The sequence below is a fragment of the Bidens hawaiensis genome, unplaced genomic scaffold, assembly GCF_021521415.1.
Source record: "Bidens hawaiensis isolate Kalapana, Puna unplaced genomic scaffold, B.hawaiensis_p1.1 tig00005195_1, whole genome shotgun sequence".
Lineage (NCBI taxonomy): Eukaryota > Viridiplantae > Streptophyta > Magnoliopsida > Asterales > Asteraceae > Bidens > Bidens hawaiensis.
Genome location: NW_027491335.1, coordinates 1,735,394 through 1,759,085, shown reverse-complemented (window position 1 = coordinate 1,759,085; position 23,692 = coordinate 1,735,394). Strand labels below are relative to the sequence as shown.

The 23,692-nt window shown below is 38.9% G+C and overlaps 1 pseudogene across 1 annotated transcript; it reads left to right on the top strand.

Annotated features, from left to right (window-relative positions):
- Nucleotides 1-1,361: 1,361 nt before the first annotated feature.
- On the top strand, nt 1,362-16,085 carry LOC143629439 (ABC transporter G family member 1-like; annotated as a pseudogene). Its single transcript, XR_013152952.1, has 10 exons — nt 1,362-1,773; nt 2,040-2,119; nt 2,245-2,307; nt 2,372-2,375; nt 10,796-11,192; nt 12,402-12,488; nt 13,518-13,631; nt 13,703-13,900; nt 15,024-15,104; nt 15,207-16,085. The product of XR_013152952.1 is annotated as an ABC transporter G family member 1-like (transcript).
- Nucleotides 16,086-23,692: the final 7,607 nt, after the last annotated feature.

Below are 23,692 nucleotides of genomic sequence, written 5' to 3'. Positions count from 1 at the left end.
ATTATCGCGAGCTAAGCTTGAAAAACTTTCCTCTAAAATAACCTGGCGGCTTGAAAGTTCGCTACAAATTGAAATTATCTGTCAGAATTAGTATAGATTTTTAACAAACAATTAATAAAGTTATATAAATAGTTAATATTAAAAAACTTACCGACGTCGGGATCCTCCGAAATTACGATCCAAGCCCTTGCGAGAGCTACTTCCTCGTCCTCGGTTCATTGTTTGTATGGATCACGTGGCGCCGTCGGCTCACCCAGTTGTTTTTTTTTGTGTTTACGGTCCGAATTTTGGCTAGAACCGGAGGCCCGTGCCGTTTGGGTCTCCGGCACCGTCTCCGGAACCAAACGTTTCGGTTGGTTTGCGAACCGTGGAGTTGACCGAAAGGAGGGAATGGGTGTTTCAGTTGGTTCGGGTTGTTTCTAGGATCCATTTTGGTTGTATTTTTGAAGAATTTGGTTATGTGTAGTGTATGAAATGGATATGAGTTTGGAGAAGAAGGGTGTATGTATATATATATTGTTTAAATTTTTTATTTTTTTAATATTTGACCGTTGGCAACGGTAATAATAATATTGTATTATTATTTTCCTAACAAACCGGCGACAAAGGTTTATCGCCCCCTTATCGCCGGGGGGGGGGGGGGGTTGTAGCCCTCCTCACCCAAATTTTGCCTCCGATTGTCGCCCAGAACGCATAGTCTAAGTTAAACCTATTATCAGATAACTAACAGCCATCCATCAGATGTTATCGCATCTTCAATAGTATTAGGTGGCAAGTGTTTGTATGATCTTCACCATTGAAGGTTGCCAACATGGAAGAGAGAGACAACAAAGAGTTTGTGCAAAGTGGTTTTGGGACCCATCTTAACAATATATACAAATTCAAGCAATTAAAAAACAAACCAAATACACACATCCACGTTAATTTCTGTCTTTTTAAGTACTCCTACTTAATTAATAGTGGTATATATTATTGTTGTTTTCAAGTTTATATCTAAATAATCAAAGGCATAAAGGAATGGAATATTTAAAAATTATCAATAGTAAAATAATCACTTTTTATAATAATAACTAGAAGATGATAAAATTTAATAGAGTAGTTAGATTTATGTGTTTTTTTATCTATTTAATATAAGATATATAAAATTATTAGTTATCAAATATATAAATTGTTATAGATTAAATAAAGAAAAAACTAGGTGATGAGATGGATGGTGAGCTGACAGTTTGAAACAAGAACAAGTAAATAGCCACCGGAGAAGAAACAATGGTTTTTGCAGGTTGGTTTGAAATATGACGTGGAATGCTGAGTTGACGATTTGAAACAAAAACATGTACGTTGCACTGGAGATGCTCTTGATACCACATCTTAATTTCCTAGGTTGCATGTCTTTATATACGTAGACTCCCATTCATTACATGATGCCAAACTCCCAATACACTTCTCAAACGATCTGTTTTAATCTTTGAATCTTCATGGGTAGTTTTGAAAAACACAGTGGAATATGTCCAGAACCCGCAGATGAACAAGGAGGATGTTGCATCCAAATTGTCGAGTCTGAGACGAGTGTGATAAGCAGTAGTAAGGAAAGTGGAGCCTATTTGACATGGGAGAATCTTGGAGTGGCTGTTTCAAGCTCCAATGGAAGTGCAGGAAAGAATGGATATAGATCCGTACTTACTGACACCACGGGTTATGCTAAGCCTGGGGAGATTGTTGCCATTATGGGTCCGTTCGGTTGTGGCAAGTCTACTCTCCTTGATTCACTGGCTGGTATGTACTTTTCCATTTCTAAACATTTTTTATAGGTGGTTTAGTAACAAGAATTAATAATACTTGGTGTTTTTCTAAAATTAGTAATACTTGGAAGTTCGTTCGTTGTCTAAGAGAACTTCGCAGCAAACTGCTTACAAGTACATGAAGTCTTAAAAACACACCTAGAAGTAGCGTTGTCGATCGTTACTAAACAACCTATTTCCATAAGACCATATTATGTACATACAAAAATCGTTTTACATATTAGTAGCGCGAATATGCAGGGCGATTGGCTTCAAACACAAGGCAAACCGGACGAATTCTAATCAACGGACATAAATCAAGACTTGCATATGGCACCATGGTATGAACTATGAAGTAGATCTTCAAGACTTTGGACCCTCTTTAATAAGTAAGTGTTTAATGGAAAGTTTGTTATATTTAATTTTTAACACACTAATATGCTTACACATCTTCAAATTAATGTAGGCATACATGACTCAAGAACAAGTGTTAACATGGACTCTAACCGTTAAAGAATCGGTCTACTATGTTGGAATACCGTATGCCCGAGACACATAATTAGGTTAATGTGGCTAGTTGTGTTTGATCCAAGTCGGGTCATACCCAATAACGAGTTAGACACACACCAATTATGTATTTGTTAAGATAAGATCTATGAGACAAATACAGAACACGATACATTCAGAAAATCGGGTTTCTGAATACCTACTTGAAAGTGTTAAATAAATTAATTGGTTAATTCATTTATTCAAATAATTATTATTGGAATGATTATTTAACTATGTGTTCTTTTATAAAATGGTTTATAAAAGATGGGGTGTTTATATATTTTATAAAGTATAAAATAAATAAAAAAAAATAAATAAATAAATATATTTTGGGGCCGGTTTTGGGTGGGCCCCACACCCCAAAAGTTTTAGTCAAAGTTGGTAAAGAAAGGATGGAGGTTGAGTGTGATTACACTTGACCAAAAACCTAACATGGATTTGATTGAACTTGATTGAGATATGATCTCAATTTATAAACATATGGTTCAACACACTTTCATAATACAACCACTTTTCCTTCTTTCTTTCTTTGTCTTGGGTTCGGCCAGGAGGTTCGGGTCTCGGTTATTCGTGTTCAAGCTCCCTAACATAGCTCGGTGTGTGTTGGAGGCTCGGGGTATATTCCGTTTGAGGATTTTCCCTTTGAAAGTCTAGCATCAACATCATCATCTTCTTCAACATCAACTACACTCTTAAAAGGTTAAGAATGTAAGTGTTTGTAGTTTTGATAGTTTAGTTTTTCCGTATCATTTGATCCTTGCTTCAGGTTTCTAATAAATAGATTATTGGTAATCTTATGACATGAATAAACTAGGTTGTTCATGAACATATCTTATATAAACTAGTAATACATACATATATAAACACATGGATACATATGTTTAGTTTGTAAATATCACGCTTCCGCCTTTATTGTGACTAGTTAAATGGTTAACTAAATTTATAAATTCCATAGAAACCCAACAAATGGTATCAGAGCCGGGATACGGAAAACTAAGCTTCGGGTTTTCGGTTTTATATTTTCCCCTTGAAAGATTTTATACAAAAATAAACATGCATGATTTTTTTGTATTTAATCTTGTTATATTTTTTGGCTTTGTTAAAAAAAAAATAAATAAAAAAAATAAAACCGAGTGAAATGCCGAAGCCCATTTTGGATGAATGGGCCGAAGCCCATAAGACCTTTCATTGGGCCGAAGCCCATGTGTTTTGGACATGTGGGCCGAAGCCCATAATCATGTTATTGGGTCAAGCCCAAATGGGTTGGGCTAGGCTCGATAAAGTCAAGGGGTTTTGGAACGGGTTCCTAAGACATAACGGGTTATGTTTAATATTTATTAAAACTAGACCGAGCCTAGACCAAAATGGATGTTTGTTTGTGGTTGATAATTGTAATTAATTATTCAAGTTTCGGTTTGTAATAATTAATTAGGGGCAGTTTTGTAATTATTTATTCATATGGGTATGTAATAAATAGATTGTTTGTAATATTTTTATTTTATAGAAAAATGTATTAGGACATTTGTTTTGTAAAATTAAAGAAGATTGCAAATTTGGAAGTTTGGGCCTTATTGGGCCGGGTATGGTGATAATGGGTCTCACAAGCCCATTAAGGGATTCAAGCCCAAAAGGACCTAAGCCCACCTATTGAGCCCAAATGGAAGCTTATGGAAGCTAAGGCCCAAGTTCAAGCCCAATGGATCACAACGGGGTTGAAGAAGATGCTCGAAGCATTTGGATGCGGGATCGAGTGGGAGCTACAACATCCATGTGTCATGTGTCCCTTAGGATCGGACCTAAGACACACACTTGTTTCGGCTAACAAGTGTGGTCTAACTTAGTGGCTCGTGTCTAGTATAATTGTGTATGCTTGTTAATTGATTGTTTGATTGTGTGGTTGTTAGATATTAGGATATCAACTTCGTCACATAGAATTAATTAACAAAGCATCAAACGGGTTCTAATAATTATCGGTAATTACGCGACACGTAGTTTAATAAAATGGATTTATTAACTAGCCGTCTCACGCCCATAATAAAATGGTTTTATTATAAATTAGAATTTTGAAAATGGTTTCAAAATAATCATGTTACTAAATGCATGTTAGAACATGATTTAAAGTTTTACAACTAGAATTATTAAAACTAAAAATCCCTTTTAAAATTAAGGATAACAAGTTAAACACCATCCTTTTGTATAACGCTTAACATATTAGTAAGCTCTTAGTGGGAAAAAGGTCACCTAACCGCGTAGAGTAAATTAATATGTTGAGGTAATATTGGCATATAAATGGGAAAAAGGTCACCTAACCGTTTGTATGTTGATATTACAAGTTGATACAAGTAGGACGACTTAAATTAGAACCATGTGAAGAGGGTCACCCAAGCATGGGGTCTAATAGGTGTTGATGGGATAAACATGCCGACACGAAATATGATTTCGAACCGGTCCCATAAACTCTAGAAGTTGCAAAAGGGTTTGCAATTGTTATGAATAACTACCTTGATAAACCGACAATGGGAAAAAGGTCACCTAACCGGAGTCGGGTTCATCGTTGGATTCTAGATTTTAATTATTAATTATATTTGGTATATATATAAAAGGGTATTAATAATTAAAATAAGTAAAACACTAAAATGAACTTAATTAAAATTCTGCAGATGGCCGCACACGTCGACGACAACATAATCCCTAACGTCCAAAACGTATCTCTCCGGTCTATTCTCGCTAAAGACCGTCTTAACCACAATAACTTTTCGGATTGGTTCCGAAATTTAAGGATTGTTCTAAAACAAGAAAAATTATATCATGTTTTGGAAACACCTATCCCCAACGAACCGGAAGACGGAAGTGAGGTCGAATATATGAATTGGGTCCAACACACGGAAGATTCCATTCAAGTGTCATGCCTCATGTTGGCGACTATGGTTCCCGAAATCCAAAAGGATTTCGAAAACCATAATGCGTACGACATGATTACTCAACTTAAGGAAATGTTCCTTAAGCAATCAAGAGTTGAAAGGTTCGAAACGGTTCGAGCCTTGCATGCATGTAGAATGGATGATAATCAACCAGTTTCAACTTATGTACTTAAGATGAAAAGTTACATTGATCGCCTCGCCAAGCTCAATTGTCCCATCTCAAAAGAGTTAGCAACAGATTTGATCCTTAACTCCCTGTCGAAAAGGTTCGACACTTTCGTGTTAAATTATAACATGAACGGGTGGGACAAAAACATTGGAGAACTTCACTCAATGCTTAAAACAGCCGAGGCGAGCATGGGTAAAAGGGTTTTACCCATGTTTGCGATCAATGAAGGTAAATCCAAGAATCGATCTCAACCCAATCCTAAGGCTAAGGTAGCAAAAAGAAAGGGTCCTCCTGTGCATCTTAAGGGTAAGGGCAAATCACCGGTTATGGCAAAGAAACAAAAGGTTGTGGAACCGAGGGGTCATAAGGATGATCCTTGTTTTGGTTGTGGGGAGACCGGACATTGGAAACGCAATTGCCCGGTCTACCTAAAAGAGCTAAGAGACAAGAGGAATGCGGGGCATGCCTCGGGTAATGTCTTTATGATTAATATTGAGCTAAATCTTATTTCTTCTAACACATGGGTATTGGATACCGGATGTGGAACTCATATTTGCAATTGGTTGCAGGGGTTCAAAAGGAATGAAGACTTAAAGAAGGGCGAAGTGAGTCTTTTCATGGGCAACGGTGCAAGGGTGCACGTGGTCGCTAGAGGAGACTTCACTTTATCGCTTCCAAGTGGTTTGGAAGTTGTTTTGAGAAATGTTTTGTATGCTCCTAGTTTGACTAGGAACATTATTTCTGTGCACCTTCTTAGACAATGTAACTTTGACTTTAAATTTGTAAAATCAGAAATGCATGTATCATCTAATGGTATCTTTTATTTTAAAGCTGTACCAAACAACGGTATTTATGAATTGGTTCATGAAAATACCTCAAATAGCTCATTATATCAAACTTCCACTAAAAGACTCAAAAAGGATTTGAGTGATTCCTACATTTGGCATTGTCGTCTTGGACACATAAACAAGAATCGTGTAAATACTCTCCAAAAGAATGGTCTTTTGAAAACAAATGAGTTAGGTTCGTTTGATGAGTGTGAATCTTGTATTCAAGGCAAGATGACCAAAGAACCTTTTAAAGGTACAAATGAAAGGGCTAAGGACTTGTTAGGTATCATACATACGGATGTATGCGGACCTCTCAAGCCCACTAGTAGGAATAGTGAAAGGTACTTCATTACCTTTACCGAAGATTTTAGTCGATATGGGTATGTGTATCTAATGAAACACAAACATGAAGCCTTTGAAATGTTCAAGGAATTTCAAAATGAAGTACAAAATCAGCTCGACCGAACAATCAAGGTACTCCGCTCCGATAGAGGAGGCGAATACCTAAGTGATGCTTTTCAATGTCATCTTAGAGATTGTGGAATTATTTCACAATTTACTCCTCCTGGAACTCCTCAACATAACGGAGTATCCGAGAGGAGGAATAGAACACTGTTGGACATGGTTCGATCAATGATGGCACGAAGCTCACTACCGCCATCATTTTGGGGATATGCGCTACTTACAGCGGCTCGTATTTTGAATATGGCCCCGACCAAAAAGGTGGATCGAATACCCTATGAAGTGTGGCATGGAAAGGTTCCATCCTTTTCATATTTAAGGGTATGGGGATGCATAGTTTATGTTAAACGTGACACCCCAAATAAGCTTGAGGCTCGATCCATCAGGTGTATCTTCATAGGATACCCAAAGGATGATATAGGATATATATTCTATGATCCTAGTGAACAAAAGGTGTTTGTTTCACGCAAAGGATACTTCTTAGAAACTAAGTTCCTTATGGAAGGACCTAGTGAAAAGAGAGTGGAACTTGAAGAGGTTCAAGAATCACTGGATGATACACAGTTGGTCGATACTAGTTTTCAACATGAGGATGTTGAAGGTGATCAAATGGTTGATCATACACACGTTGCTCGCAGATCTAGTAGGATTAGTCGACCTCCCAAGAAATATGGATTTCTTGTGGATGATTGCTACTTGGTCGATTCGGATGAACCGATCTCCTACAAAGATGCTATGTCACAACCTGATTGTGACAAGTGGCTTGAAGCCATGAGCGCCGAGATGCAATCCATGCAGGATAACCAAGTTTGGGAATTGGTTGATCGTCCACTTAACTCCAAACTGGTTGGATGTAAGTGGGTCTTCAAGAAGAAGACCGATATGCATGGAAATTTAGATACTTACAAAGCACGACTTGTAGCAAAAGGTTTCACGCAAACTCAAGGGATTGATTATGATGAAACCTTCTCGCCGGTCGCGATGCTTAAGTCGATAAGGATATTATTTGCCATTGCAGCTCATTTTGATTATGAGATATGGCAGATGGATGTCAAGACCGCTTTTCTTAATGGATATCTTGAGGAAGATGTCCATATGGTTCAGCCTGAAGGTTTTGTCGATCCATCTAATCCTGACAAAGTATGTAAGTTAAGGAAATCAATCTACGGGTTGAAACAAGCATCACGGATGTGGAATCATCGTTTCAATGAAGAAATCAAAGCGTTTGGTTTCGTCCAAAACGGTGATGAGGCGTGTGTGTATAAATGGGCTAGTGGGAGTATAGTCATGTTCCTTATTTTGTATGTCGATGATATACTTTTATTTGGAAATGATATACCAAGTATGGAAAGCGTTAAAGCGTGGTTAAGTAGTCGTTTCTCAATTAAGGATATTGGAGAAGCGACATATATCTTGGGAATAAAGGTCTATAGGGATAGACAAAGGAAATTGATCGGACTCAATCAAAGTGCATACATTGATAAAATCCTGAAAAGGTTCAGGATGGAAAACTCTAAGAAAGGTTTGGTACCTATTCCTAGAGGAACCGTGTTAAGCTCATCCCAAAGTCCTAGCTCTAAGGAAGAGCAGGATAGGATGAAGCATGTTCCTTATGCTTCGGCAATAGGATCTATTATGTATGCAATGATGTGCACTAGACCGGACGTCTCGTATGCTTTGAGCATAACGAGTAGATACCAGCACAACCCAGGTGACAGTCATTGGATGGCTGTCAAGAATATATTAAAATACCTTAGAAGGACTAAGGATATGTTTTTAATATATGGGTCTGGTGAGGAGGAACTCGTCGTAAAGGGTTACGTGGATGCGAGTTTCCAAACTGACCGAGATGATTCTCGGTCACAGTCGGGATATGTCTTCATTTTGAATGGAGGCGCTGTCTCTTGGAAGAGTTCGAAGCAGGATGTTGTCGCGTTATCCACTACAGAATCTGAGTACATCGCCGCTTCAATGGCAGCCCAAGAGGCTGCATGGATGAAAAAGTTCATCATGGATCTAGGGATTATCTCTACCATTCAGGAGCCCCTAGAGATATTCTGTGACAATGAGGGTGCTATTGCACAGATCAAGGAGCCTCGTGCCCATCAGAAAACGAGGCACATTGAGCGCAGATTCAACTACATAAGGGATGAAGTTGAAAAGAGAAAGATATGTATTCATAAAGTTCATACCGATCAAAATATTGCGGACCCACTCACGAAGCTCCTCGATAGGCCAAAGCATGAGGGTCATGTTTGTGCATTAGGACTTCGGTATTCTAGTGAGTGGATTTAATCTGTGTTTAGAGTTTGTATAAGAAAGAATGTAATGGGTATCTCATGAAAATTAATTATGTTTTAATTATTCAATGAGTTATGTTCTATATTTGCATGTTTAATCCATGAATGACTTATGTTATTCTAAACGTCCGTAGTCAATCATACTTGTGGGAACAAGTATGAAGGTAAGACTATTATGAACCCGGATTGGTTGATATTCATGTGATGAATATAGGGCATAGGTTTGCCACCAAGGTTCATAGATATTTGTGGGATACAAATATTGGACTGATCCGCTCTCAAGGATCACTGCATGGAGTTAGTGCAACTGATCATAAGTAATCCTTGAGTAAAGGCGAGTATCATTGTGTCCTTTGACCTGAGATGCATATTGGATCTGGTTTTTCATCAAGTCTGATAACTTGACTCTCTTCTTTGTTATTTCGGTAACACGATGACGTGTAAGAAAGAGCTCAGATATCATATGAGATGTCAACGAGGATGTATGCAGTCAAGATGGGATTTGTTCCTCTTATGTGTTGAGAGTTTAGATGTCTAAGGCCTGTTAAGTTAAATCATTGAGAGAATGATCACTCTGTGTCTCTTCGATTTGACAGGACATCTAGTAACAAAGGGATGTAATGATAAGCCTTACCTATATCATATCAAGTATGGACTTGAAGGGGATGATGTTATTGAATGGCACTTAGTCAAACACACTAGGGGTGGTGACCTGTTGTTAGGCGGTATTCACCATTAGCATTAACTTCTTATGAGTCACGTGCAAGTGGGAGATTGTTGGAATACCGTATGCCCGAGACACATAATTAGGTTAATGTGGCTAGTTGTGTTTGATCCAAGTCGGGTCATACCCAATAACGAGTTAGACACACACCAATTATGTATTTGTTAAGATAAGATCTATGAGACAAATACAGAACACGATACATTCAGAAAATCGGGTTTCTGAATACCTACTTGAAAGTGTTAAATAAATTAATTGGTTAATTCATTTATTCAAATAATTATTATTGGAATGATTATTTAACTATGTGTTCTTTTATAAAATGGTTTATAAAAGATGGGGTGTTTATATATTTTATAAAGTATAAAATAAATAAAAAAAAATAAAAAAAAATAAATATATTTTGGGGCCGGTTTTGGGTGGGCCCCACACCCCAAAAGTTTTGGTCAAAGTTGGTAAAGAAAGGATGGAGGTTGAGTGTGATTACACTTGACCAAAAACCTAACATGGATTTGATTGAACTTGATTGAGATATGATCTCAATTTATAAACATATGGTTCAACAGACTTTCATAATACAACCACTTTTCCTTCTTTCTTTCTTTGTCTTGGGTTCGGCCGAGAATTCAAGAAAGGAGGTTCGGGTCTCGGTTATTCGTGTTCAAGCTCCCTAACATAGCTCGGTGTGTGTTGGAGGCTCGGGGTATATTCCGTTTGAGGATTTTCCCTTTGAAAGTCTAGCATCAACATCATCATCTTCTTCAACATCAACTACACTCTTAAAAGGTTAAGAATGTAAATGTTTGTAGTTTTGATAGTTTAGTTTTTCCGTATCATTTGATCCTTGCTTCGGGTTTCTAATAAATAGATTATTGGTAATCTTATGACATGAATAAACTAGGTTGTTCATGAACATATCTTATATAAACTAGTAATATATACATATATAAACACATGGATACATATGTTTAGTTTGTAAATATCACGCTTCCGCCTTTATTGTGACTAGTTAAATGGTTAACTAAATTTATAAATTCCATAGAAACCCAACATACTACTCAGCTGAACTGCAACTGCCCAAATCGATGCCAAAATCCGAGAAGATGGAGAGAGCTGATAAAACAATAAGGGAGATGGGCTTCCAAGATTCCATGAACACAAGAATAGGAGGCTGGGGGATCAAAGGACTTAGTGGTGGCCAAAAGCGTCGCCTAAGCATATGTATAGAACTCCTAACGCGCCCAAATTTCTCCTGCTGGACGAGCCGGTGAGCGGTCTTGACAGCGCGTCTTCCTACTATGTCATGAGCCGGATTGTGAAGCTCACTCAGCAATACCGGATGGCGGTTGTGGCAGCCATCCATCAACCTAGTAGTCAAGTTTTTGGGCTTTTCAACAATCTTTGTCTTCTGTCTTTGGGAAGAACATTGTACTTTGGTCCTACCTTTGCAGCAAACCAGGTAAACACAGTAAAAGTTAAATACTATTAATATCACAAGGGTCTTGCTAACCATACCCCACATCGCACAAGAGGCCGCTTATTGCTCTATCCGATGCATATAAGGATATTTTCTAAAAAGGTTTTTTTTGTCTTTTTGTGTTAATTTTACTTTATTTTTAATTTAATTTTATTTATTTTAATTATTGTTTTTTTTTGTTGTTTTATTAAAAATAGATTTTGTTTTATTTTCTTTATCAACATTTATAAAAATTATAACGAAACAATGTAAATAAACGATATATACATACGAGTTTGTACAAATAATAATAAAAATCTATCTTAATGGCAGTGTCACGAATGTCATCGTTGCCGTCGTGCTATCAAACCTACATCTTAATCCCGGTCTATCGTCGTCCTCGCGGCCACGCCTGACGCCCGATGTGCTCGCTTAATGGTCAGAACATGATGGTGGTTTTTGTGCTTTTTATTGTCACGTAAATCCTAAGATTAAATTATCTTTCTTTAATACGCTAATGACGTTGTCATTTATATATATATTTCTACATTTTGTTATTATTTGTACAAACTCGTTGTAATGGTGGTGGTTTTCGTGTTTTTTATTGTACAACGTCGTCGTTGTCCTCGCGACCACACCTAATGCTCGATGTGCTCGCTTCATGGTCAGAACGTGGTGGTGGTTTTTTGTGTTTTTTATCGTCACATAATCCTATGATTTAAGCATCGCCTGTTAACACACCAGTGACGCTGACATTTAGATAGATTTCTACATTTTGTTATTATTTGTACAAATTTGTTGTAATGGTTGTGTGTGTGTGTGTGTATCGTTTATTTACATTGCTTCGTTATAATTGGTGTAATTCTTGATAAAGAAATTCAATATTTTTTTAATAAAACAACAAAATAAAAAATAATAATCAATTAAATTAAATTAAAACTAATATACATTAAACATAAAAAGACAAAAAAACACGTTTTTTTAAAAAACACGTTTTTTTAAAAAACACGTATGCCACATATAGAGGTATAAGCCGTGGTTAAACAAAAGACAAAAAAACACATCTTTTTAGAAAACACCTATACGCCGTGGATAGAGCTATAAGCGGCGTCTGGTGCGGTTTTCTAACCACACCAGCGGTGGTGTGGTTAGAAAAGCCCTATCATAAAGCATTGATATTAATGTAACTTGTACTTTTGTTGGTACCATCAGTTTTTTGCAGTAAATGGCTTTCCTTGTCCAGAGCTACAAAGTCCTGCAGATCACTATCTAATGACTATCAATACAGATTTTGATGAGGTAGGACCTGTTAAGTAATAAAAATATTGTTGTTCAAATGTTCAATCATTTCAGTATTTCAGTACTTATTGAGGTAGGACCTCAAATGGAGACACCAACGGAAGATTATTTGATTTATGGAACTCTTCAATTTCATCCCAAACCTTTTGACCCATGTACTACAAGCCACATACTCCTAAAAGTCTAAAACTTTGCATCTAAAACACGTGAATAAAACCAAATAACTAGTCCACAACTTTGACCCGTGACCCGTAAACATAACAATAAGACCTATGTCCCATAGGATTCAGCTAAGTATTTTGGATGTTCTTTTGGAAGTTCTTAATACTTCTAGAAATTTAGCTACCCTGCAAGCATGTATCAAGCGAACTACATAGAGTTTGGTGTAAAACTACAGCTGAAGGCTTAAGTTTGGTGAAAAAAAAAGAACCCTCTATGCAGGGCCACCCCCAAAAATGGTTAAAAGATTTTTGGGCTGGAGGTGAGAAAAACGCGGGCTTTAAGAAAAATGGTTTTTTTATTGGGTTTAAACAATAAAGTTCATCCTGTGTTATAGAAACATCCAAACGATTTACAATGAAGTGACAGGTAAGCGGGCAACAAGCTGCGCCGCAACCCCCTTTTGAATGAGCTTAAACAATTTAATTTTTGAATGAGCTTATTGATCTTAAATGAATTGGGTAATTAGATTTAAACATTAAGAATATGATTTATATATAAAATTCGAGTCTGCCAGCTGGTTGATCAAGCCAGGGACAGTTGCCCTCCCCGCCCTCACCAAGGCCGGCTCTGTCTCTATGGAGTTCGCTTAGCGAACTGCTAGTACTACAATAACTTTTAATAAAACGCCTAAAACTCAGCTGAATCCGCAAATCCAAAAAATTCGTCAAACTTGAGTGATACGTAGATATATACAAGTCGTGGAATTCAACCTTGTACCTTTATTTTTCATCAAATTTCCTCTTTTTTACACTAAAATTTAGAGTTCTTGTTACATTTTATTCAATTGTTCTTCTTTTCACGCCATAGGGTACCGAAGCCGGAAACACTTCTGATGAAGTAATCCATATACTTGCTGAAGCCTACAAATCATCCGAAATATATATGGAAACTCAAAGGGAAATAGCTACTCTATGTGCAAAGGTACACATGATCATATATTGTCTTGTTTTTTTTGATCATTATATTAATGAACTTTTATTTGCAAATCAAAGGAAGGAGATCTAATTGAGGGAAGAGGAGGCATGCAAGCCAGTTTCATTACACAATGTATGGTGCTATCAACAAGATCATTCAAAAACATGTATCGTGACCTAGGATACTACTGGTTGCGACTTGGTATATATATTGCGTTGGGCTTTGCATTAGGAACACTCTTCTACCAAATTGGTTTCGAATTTGACTCCATCAATGTAAGCTGTATATTAAATTATGCATTAGTTCAACACAAAAGCCACTCTTTTTCTCCTTTGATGCATGATAGTAATTTAATCAATAACAAATTTAAGAAATATACCAAACTTAATGAATTATATCATCAAAAAAGTTCATCTTAATAACAATCTTGAATTTTATACGTATTTAGTTTATTTAACATTTTTTCGAAATAAAAGAAAAATACTTTGTTTACATTTTATTGCTATAATATGCAAGTAAGTTTTTTAGACAATTTTAAGTAGTGAAAATGGAATGAAGAAAATTAGTTATCAAATAACGGACTACTGTTAAATGTTAATATATCTACACTATATAAAGTTATTTCAAATGGCCGGCCACGTTAAAATCTAAGTATTACAAATGTTATCGCTAATGATACAATTCCGGTTGCATGTTTTTAAGAGATTAAGATGGTGTATGTGTCTTTTACACACATACATCCATCAACCCAGTTGGTATCAGGTTATAACACTGAAATTAAAGCAATAAGTTAATTTGTTCACCCTCAAAATACCACAAATTAACATATTTGCACAATAAAGACTGTAGCGAAAACAAAAAAATATGTATGTGCTATGGTCGTGACCTTATGCGAATTCCTCCATAACTGATGGACAAAGAAAACTCGCGGGAAAAAATCTTAGGTTGCGACCGTGAGCTTACGCGAATTTGGCCGGAATCATTTAACGGTACGATGACAAACCGACGCAAATTTAAAAACAAAAAACAAATAAAAAGCAAAGCAGACCAACCACGTGGCCGGAATCATTTGTGTGTATCTTGAAGGGATGTATTTGGAAATTTGTTTGTATCTGACTACGTGCCTAACAAAACAAAGGTAACCTTATCCTTTGATTGTGACACCATTTTTAGTATAAAAAAAAAGAGAAAAATATTTGACGTATGCAAAAGAAAATTTGTTAACTAAAGTCTAAAACAGTTTGAACATTGAATAATGAAAAGATGTGTCATGCATTAGAGCAATTTTGGTTGCAATTCTTGTTGTTTTGTAAGTTAATAGAATATAGTTTGGCATCATATGTATATTACATTAGTATTGATAATGGTTTTGTTTTTTTCTTTAATCACTCAGGCTAGGGTTTCAATGATTTGTTTGTTTCTTCATTCTTGACCATTCTAGCCGTTGGTGGGTTCCCCTCTTTCGTAGAAGAAACCAAGGTTTGTTTACACATTTTAAATGTGTTGTTGGATATATAAACAAAATGTACCAAAGCTAACTTCCTTTCTAACAACATTGTATTTTGTGACTAACATATGTAGGTTTTTCAATGCGAAAGACTAAATGGACACTACGGGTAGGATCATATGTTATTAGTCACGCAGTCTCTTCAACACCATACCTACTTCTCATCTCTTTAATCCCAGTGGCGATAGCTTACTCATTCATCGGACTTCAAAGACAACCAGGACAATTCATATATTTTGAATTGATAGTCTTAATGGCAATGTTGTTGGTTGAATGTCAAATGATGATTGTAGCCGCAGTTGTGCCAAATTTACTCATGGGCATTATATCTGGTGCTGGAGTCCAAGGGTTGATGATTCTAGGTGCCGGGTTCTTTCGGTTACCAAACCAACTGCCTCATGTCTTTTGGAAGTACCCCATGTACTATGTTTCATTCCATAGGTATGCATTGGAAGGGTTGTATAAAAATGAGTTTAAAGGGCTAATGTTCCCTGAGTACATGGACGGTCTTCCTACTATCGATGGTGAAACGATATTGACGAGTGTGTTGCATGTCGAAATGGGATACTCTAAATGGGTTGATCTTGGAATATTGTTTGGTATGGTTGTTACGTATAGGATAATGTTCTTTTGTATCATCAAGACAAAAGAGAAGGTGGGGCCTATAATTAGAGATTTCATGTCAAGCTATACTTTTAGGAACTAGGAAACGTACACTTGTATGATCAATTCTTTCCCACATGCTAATAAGTTTCAGTTACGATACCTATATGAACCCTAAATAGGGTGTACCAAGGGCTAAGAAATGCGCCTTTGAACTCATGTAATTTCTTTTTTTGTTTTTATACCATTCATCATGTGCTTAAGTGTATGAAAAGTGAATAAATTATTGCATATAAGCTGCCATTCTTGTTTCGGGGTTTATATAGTTCAAAAATGTTTTTGTATTGATTGCGCAAACAAGATTCCAAATGAATCGAACGAATATGCGTAGTTTTTGTCGTTCATTTATTATTATTATTAATGCAAAACTACTACTGAGCCGTGGGTTTCACCGGAAGCAGTCTCTCTATAAAAGTATGAAAAGTGAATAAATTATTGCATATAAGCTGCCATTCTTGTTTTGGACTTCATATAGTTCAAAAATGTTTTTCTATTGATTGCGCAAACAAGGTTCCAAATGAATCGAACGAATATACGTAGTTCTTGTTGTTCAGTCATTATTATTATTATTAATGCAAAACTACTGCCGAGCCGGGGGTCTCACCGGAAGCAGTCTCTCTATAGAGGTAAGGTTGTCTACATCTTACCCTCCTCAGACCCTACCATAGCTTTGCTATTGGTGGGGTATACCGAGTACGATGATGATAATGAAAAGAACATGATTTATTATTTTAATTTGTTGTTGAGTGTGCCCTTGTTTGTTTGTATTTATTCGTTAAAATTCTAGATCAACAAACAAAAACCAATACTAAAAAAAGTGTATTTGCAACTAGAAAATCAATTACGAGTTTTGATACAAACTTAAGGGAACGGAGTGGATCAAAATGGATTTAGCCCCGCCAAGAACACCTGTTGGTCCAATTGATGATCTTTGAAATTAATTTGACAATAAGAAATACATATGAACATGGATTGAACAAACAAAACTATTGATTGAAACATTTTATATGATGATTCTTGAATACAACATTCTAACCCTATTTATACATCACGAACCGGTGCGTTCGTTAAAGTCACCACCTTTCAAAGTAAACCCTAAGTTGACATCTAGACATGGAAGTTGTAATCTTCCATCTTGAGACAACTAGTCCCTAGACTTTGCAAACTCTATTAAAATACAACTAAACATACTTTTAGAAGAGCAACCACAACAAGATGTTTGTGGGTGCGGTCTGAATTACACTGGCACAAGCAGACAAGTTATAACGGAGTTACCCCATTGTGGCAATTTGTGAGGGTGGCGAAGTCCGAAATGCGGACGACTAGGGTTGGCCTGTCTTACAAAGAATTTAAGTACTTTTAACAGGGTTTGTAGTGGTTTGTTGTGGATGAAAATGAGTGTTTTTAGGCATGTTTGGAATATGATGTAGAGCTTAGATGATAGAGAATGTTTGTTGTTATGAATGCTCAAGTATACTCTCATCCATAACCAATTTCAACATTACATCTAATTTAATATTTATCTTACTCTACCACCATTTAATGCTAGCTTTTTTCTTATGTCATTTATATATATATATATATGAAGAAACACGGATCCGCTCCCCGGGTATAGGTCCTGGATCCAGTGAGTCCACAGGGTACAATACGATAATTACTACCATGATATGAGTAAGGCTTCCTAAAGTCCAGTGACCGGAACCTGCAAAACAGACACCGTGAGTCTCGTTACAGGAAGGACAAGAGGGGGGGTCTTCCTGTAACCACCCTCCGGCGTGAGAATCAGTAACGTTCATAATGAAGAAAGTACTGATGTATAAAGAGTAAGTGTAGTCAGAATATATGTGAGTGAATGAATGAATACCTCATATCATTTGACAAGGTATTTATAGCCGAATGATGATGGAAGATGATTAGGGCAGCTGTCCTCTTCTAGAAGATCTTTGATAACCGCCTGGACACGTGTCTTCTTGTGATAGGTTGGGCTATACGTCCCATGTGCATGGGTATAACAACCTGGACAGGTGTCACCAGCTGATAGGATGGATCGCACCCTGACCATGTGCACTGTTATAACAACCTGGCCATGTGTCTTCTTGTGATAGGTTGGGCTATACGTCCCATGTGCATGGGTATAACAACCTACACACGTGTCACCAGCTGATAGGATGGATCGCACCCTGACCATGTGCACGGTTATAACAACCTGGCCAGGTGTCCTTTGTTCATTGGTTAGTTTGTCACGTATTCCCCAAGTAAGAATCATGAGCCTTTCTTCTAGAAAGTATTTGAATGGTGACAGCTGTCCTACTTGCACTATCCTCCAGTTATTTGTGTGAACATACGTCCTGTCTTGCGGATGACTTTTGAGGACGCCAGGATGCTTCCGCGTGTGTTATGAGAACGTTCCTCCTTACTCGTAACATGCGGGTGGCCCAAGTGTCCCGCGGGTGGTTTATAAGAGGGTTCTCTATGACCCGCGGGTAGTATTTAAGGGTATTTGGGTCTTTTTGGTACCCTACCTCTACAAGTCCCCCAGTCCAGTGTTTCTTCCGCATGAAGTCTTTGTGCGGGTGAAATTTCTGGACTTAACGTATGTTTTGGGGATTTTTGTTGTTCGGAGGTTAGGTAGAAAATATCTTCTTTGGATGGATAGTCACGAAAAAGGACAAGTTGAGTACTCGCAAGCGCGTGAACAGATGATGGAACGTTTTTGACGGCTGTCATTGTACCCGACTGTACAACTTTTTCTCTTTTTCGAATTTCCTGCGTGACATGGCAGTCACTGGTTGGGTAATGTTTTTCTCTCTCTGCTGTTCATATCCCATCGCATTAACTGCGATGGGTATAAATAAGGAGAGACTCATTCTTTTTGAAGTTTTATCGCTCTTTTGCTTTGATTAGCTTCTTAATTTTTTTTCTGATAAAGCATTGAACTTTCTTGTATTCTCTCATCAAATCTTTCTAAGATGTCGAATGTTCAAACTGAGGTTGACGAGAAAGAAGTGTCGTGGGACTATTCTGATTACGAGAAGTTGCTAGAGACTTATGGCATTCCACCGGAGTGGGAGCCAGAGTTCCCTGCTCCTGGATCCATAGCCAGTTTCCCACCGCCTGGGAAAATGGCTTTGTATGCCGATTATTTTGTTCACGGGAATTTTCGTCTTCCTATAACAAAATTTTTAGAGAGAATTCTAACCGCTTATGGAATTCATTTATCTCAACTACACCCGCGTGCTATGATGCGAATTCGTCATTATGAATTTGTATGCATAGCACATGATATGGTTCCCCACATAGATCGATTCCCGGTTTTCTATCGCCTTGCTAACCATAATGGCTGGTATACGTGCCAAGGATTTTCCGATCGGAGCCTTGGGAATGAGGTTGAAAGGTTGTCCGCCGACTGGCGCAACAAGTTTTTCTGGATATCCGGGGACGTGGTGCCTCTACCCATGGTTCGCCGCCCTGTGAATTCTGGTCTCCCGGAGGTAGTGACAGTTGCTCATGAGGGTCGTGAATGGTATCGCATCCTTACCATGGAGCCCTCACCTATGCGTGCCTTGCCGGAAGAGGCATTGGTGTGGGCAGGCATGAGTCGTCTGTGGCCGGCGGAATTCATGGAGCCTATTTTTGTAGACTTGCATGAGCGTAAGTTCCCTTGTATACTTGTTTCTTCTTTATTCTGAATCGTTGAATGATTAAGTTTTTATTTCCTCAGGTCGGAGTCCCATGTTTAACGTTCTTTTTGGGGATAGGGGTTGTGTCCGTAAGGGTATCCGTGAGGCGGGGGACCAACCCATTCTTGACAAAACTAAATCTCAATTTCTGTTTCCGAAGAAAGTTCGGGCTGAACCTGTAATCTCAAATGCCACCTTTGAAACAGGTGCGTATATTCTAAACCCTCCTCCTCTTACTGCCGTTACTTCGGACGGGATAGTTGCCATCTTATCGTCAAGTGATGACGGTGGTAATGTTTCTATGTCTTCTGCCTCCGAAGAAGAGGATTTCGATACTTCTGAACCTTCCTCTGTCTCACATTTATTGGCAAAATTGGAGAAAATGAGAGTTTTCTTAGCTTCCCAGATGGGTCGTACGAACGAGAAGGCTGCGGACTCTGAGGCGGGACCGTCCAAGAAAAAACGGAAAATACACCGTCCCAAGAAGCCACAGTATAGCCTTGCTGACCGTCTTGACACTGTTGAAGGTACATGCTAGCCTTTAAATACTGTATTATTATTATTATTATTATTTATTAGTATTTTGCTAAGTATAAATCTTGTTGTGTAGATCCGTTGATTTTTAGTGAAGATATATCGAGAAGTTATCAACACCCACTCCTCATACTGAGAAACCATCATCCCCTTTTTCAAGGGGAGGGACGGAGGATAAACCATCTACTCCGCCTGATGCTGCTAACATGGAGGATCAACCAACTTTCCCCCAGGCTGGGGTTACTATGGATGAGGAGATGCCTACTCCTCCGATTGATATTTCAACGGGAGTTCCGGACAATCAGTCCGGCTGTGATCCCGTTTTGATTATTTTTTTCAAGGTGGGGGTGGTAGTGGTGATCAGCAAGACAGTCCTGCTGCTGAGGAAGATCATATTCAGACTGACGAGCTTCCACGCCAAAGTCCTCCTCAACAGTCTTCTTCCACCCCGGCTCGTCTTAAGCCCTTGGGTTCCCGTTATTACGGGGATACGGGCTTGGGTGACAAACACGAGTTGTTTGTCCCTCCATGTGGCATTACCAATGGTTCTCGGTTTTCCCAACCGAGAACTTATATGGAATTTGTTGAACATTGCGCACCCCCTGCTGAGATGGCATATCAGCGTGATCTTTCCCGCCACGACCTTCATACAAATGTTGCTTATCATCTGGCTAATGCCTTAGCCGGTAGTCAGGAGGTCTTAAGTGAGTGGCGTACTCTAGGCGGGAAGGTGGGGGGAGCTCGTCGGGCGGCTGAGATTTCCAGGAAGGAGGCTGAGGAGCATCGCGTTGCTGCCCAAACCACCAAATGGAAACAATCTGATGCAGAAATTGCCTTGAAAAACGAGCAGGATCGCAATGCTGAGGCTGCCCGGCGATGAAAATAAGCTTGTGAAAAGCAAAATTCCCTTCTTGAGGCTGCTCGAGCTAAAGCTCAGAGGGAAAGGGATGAATTGGCTCGTGTTCAAGAGGCTAATACTTCATTAGAAAACCAAGTGGCCCTTCAAGGTGCGCGAATTCACGATCTTGAAGCGGAGCTAAAGCCGCAGAAGGAGCGGGCTGAACTTAAGGATCAAAGTGCTGTTGAAATCCTGACTGCTTATGATTCCCTCCTCCAAGTTCATGAGGAAGCCATCGCGGAATCAAAGGAGTTCCGAGCGCGGGCCGAGTGTGCGGAACAGGACCGTCAATGGTTCCTTACTCGGGGAGTTGATGTTGTGTCACACTTTATCATTTGTTGTTTCACTCGTACCTTTTAATATTGGGGACTTATGTTTTTGTCTTAACAGGTTGTTCGCCATATCAAAGGAGGTAAGGAGCTAAATGACAGCTTTGCCAATGCAATGTCTGCTTCTTCCACACTTGGGCGTGTTGTGGGCTTCCATGAAGGGATGAAGTATGCTCAGAGCAACCGCACATTCAGAGGTCATCCTCTTCATGGAGTTGATGTCAAGCAAGCCCGAGTTACGCGGGTAAAGGAACATGATGACCTAGTGTTTACGCTTCAGCAAATGCTTCCGGAGTTTGCATCCGCAGATGATGGCCTACAACCTTTGAAGGTCTATCTTGGGGAAGACTCTGAGGATGATTCTTCGGAAGATACGTCTGTGAAGGCTCCGGAAGACCCGTCCGCTTCAAACCCTTAGGATAGATTTACTATTTCTATAACTTGTAAAAAGTTTTCTTTCCTTCTTGTAATGTTTTTTGGATCATTAATGAAGAATATTTCTTTTGACTTCTTGTGATCTTTTTACTACTTTTAATACCTTCTGAGAGGAATTTTCTGAATCCTTCAATTTGTTGAAATATTTGAAAGTTTTGGATAACTATAGTGACGTGGCGGAGAGAGAAACTTCTTGAGGGTAACTGACAGGACGTATATGACGCTGCCGACAGTCTGTTTTCATTATCTTGAATTTCCCGTCTGACGTGTCAGTCGTCTGTCGGTCCGCGGTTTCTCTCTCCTCTAGCGCTTTATGGATCGCATTAATTGCGATGAGTATAAATATGGCCCTTGTATCTTCTATTTGCTCTTTATCACTTTCAGATTTCTTTTCTTTCAAACGTTTGAAGTTTTTCATTTTTATTTGATATTTCTTCCTCATCCTGTGATTTTCTTGATCTTTGTGGAGTTAAAATGGCTAAAGAGAAGAAGAGTACCCCTACTATCGACGAGGTTGCCGTTTGTCTTAAAGAAGAAGACTATAATGATGTTGTCAATGTTTATGGGTTGACGACGGAGTGGGAACCAGAACTTCCTGCTAGTGGTTCTATTGCTACTAGTCCGCCTTCAAAGAAAATAGCTGTATACATAGACCACTTTACAACATGGAACTTCCGGATTCCGATTACCAAATTTGTCCAATCGGTCTTGACAACTTATAGGATTCATCTTTCCCAGATTCATCCCTTCGGGATGTTGAGGATTCGACACTTCGAATTCTGTTGCCAGACCCACGACCTTGAACCGACTGTTGGCATGTTCGCCGTTTTTTACAAGATGACCTTCCGTGACGGATGGTACAGCTTCGCGACTATGGAGAAGAGGGTTATAGGCACGGAATGGCTCCGTAGCCTCAATGGCTGGAAACCTAAATTTTTCTGGATCCGAGAGGATGCTATTCCTTTCGCGATGATAAACGGAAGGCGAAAGAGGCTATGCCAGTGGTTGTGGCCTCCGCCCATGAAGATCAGGCATGGTATCAAACGCTGATCTCCACACCGACTCCCATGAGCCCAATCCACGAAGGGGCAACGGTGAGTGCGAGGATGAGCCGATTGTGGCCATTTCCAACTCTGGAACCGTACTACGAGGAGACCGACAAGAGTAAGTTTGTTGTTGTCTCTGTTCTGTCATTAAGAATTTTCTAATCTGTTTTCTTGCGAAGGTTCCGCCTTTAGCACTTTGTTGGATCGCAAGGGGGGAATGATGGTGCGCCGCCTAATCGATAAAAGGGATGTGTCCTTTCTTGAGCGCACTCGTTCTAATTTCGTGTTTCCCACAGCTTTCCGCCCGGAACCAAAAGTTTCCGAGGCGATGTATGCCAAAGGTGAGGCATATGTTAAAGAATGCATCCAGAAAGGTGAGGGTGCTTTGAAACCCAAACCTGTGACTGCTATTAGTTCTAGCGGAGTGATTGTGCTCTTCTCGTCTAGCGAGGAGTCGTCACTGTCAGGAGAAATATGCTCGATTGATGTTAACAAAATTATGGGCTCAACTGCAGGTCTCACTCGTCAACTAGCTACGACTATTCAATCAACAGGCCCAGATGATGCTGATACCACTACAGAAGTCGAGGGTCCGGGACCCTGATGATATTACTGCTGAGGGTAAACGCTCGGCCGTTGATGCGGGCGCCTCCAAGGCGGCGGGTAAGCGAAAAATTCATCCTGTAAAGGATGTTCCCAAGAAGAAGAAGTCAAAAAAGATTAAACCTTCCGCCTTGGAAGCACGATTGGAACAACTTGATGCGGAGGACCCTTCGCTGGGTATGCAAAGTTCCTACTTCCCTTTTCTCTTTATTTATTGTGATGTTAAATCATTGTTAGTGTTTTTCAGTGAACCTGGATAATCTTTCCGAGGGTATTTCCGGATTGAAAAGTTCACATCTTCGTTCGCCACCGCCGCCTCCTAATACTGCTGAGGATCCGGTTGTTGTGACGGACGACTCTCCGTTGAAGAAT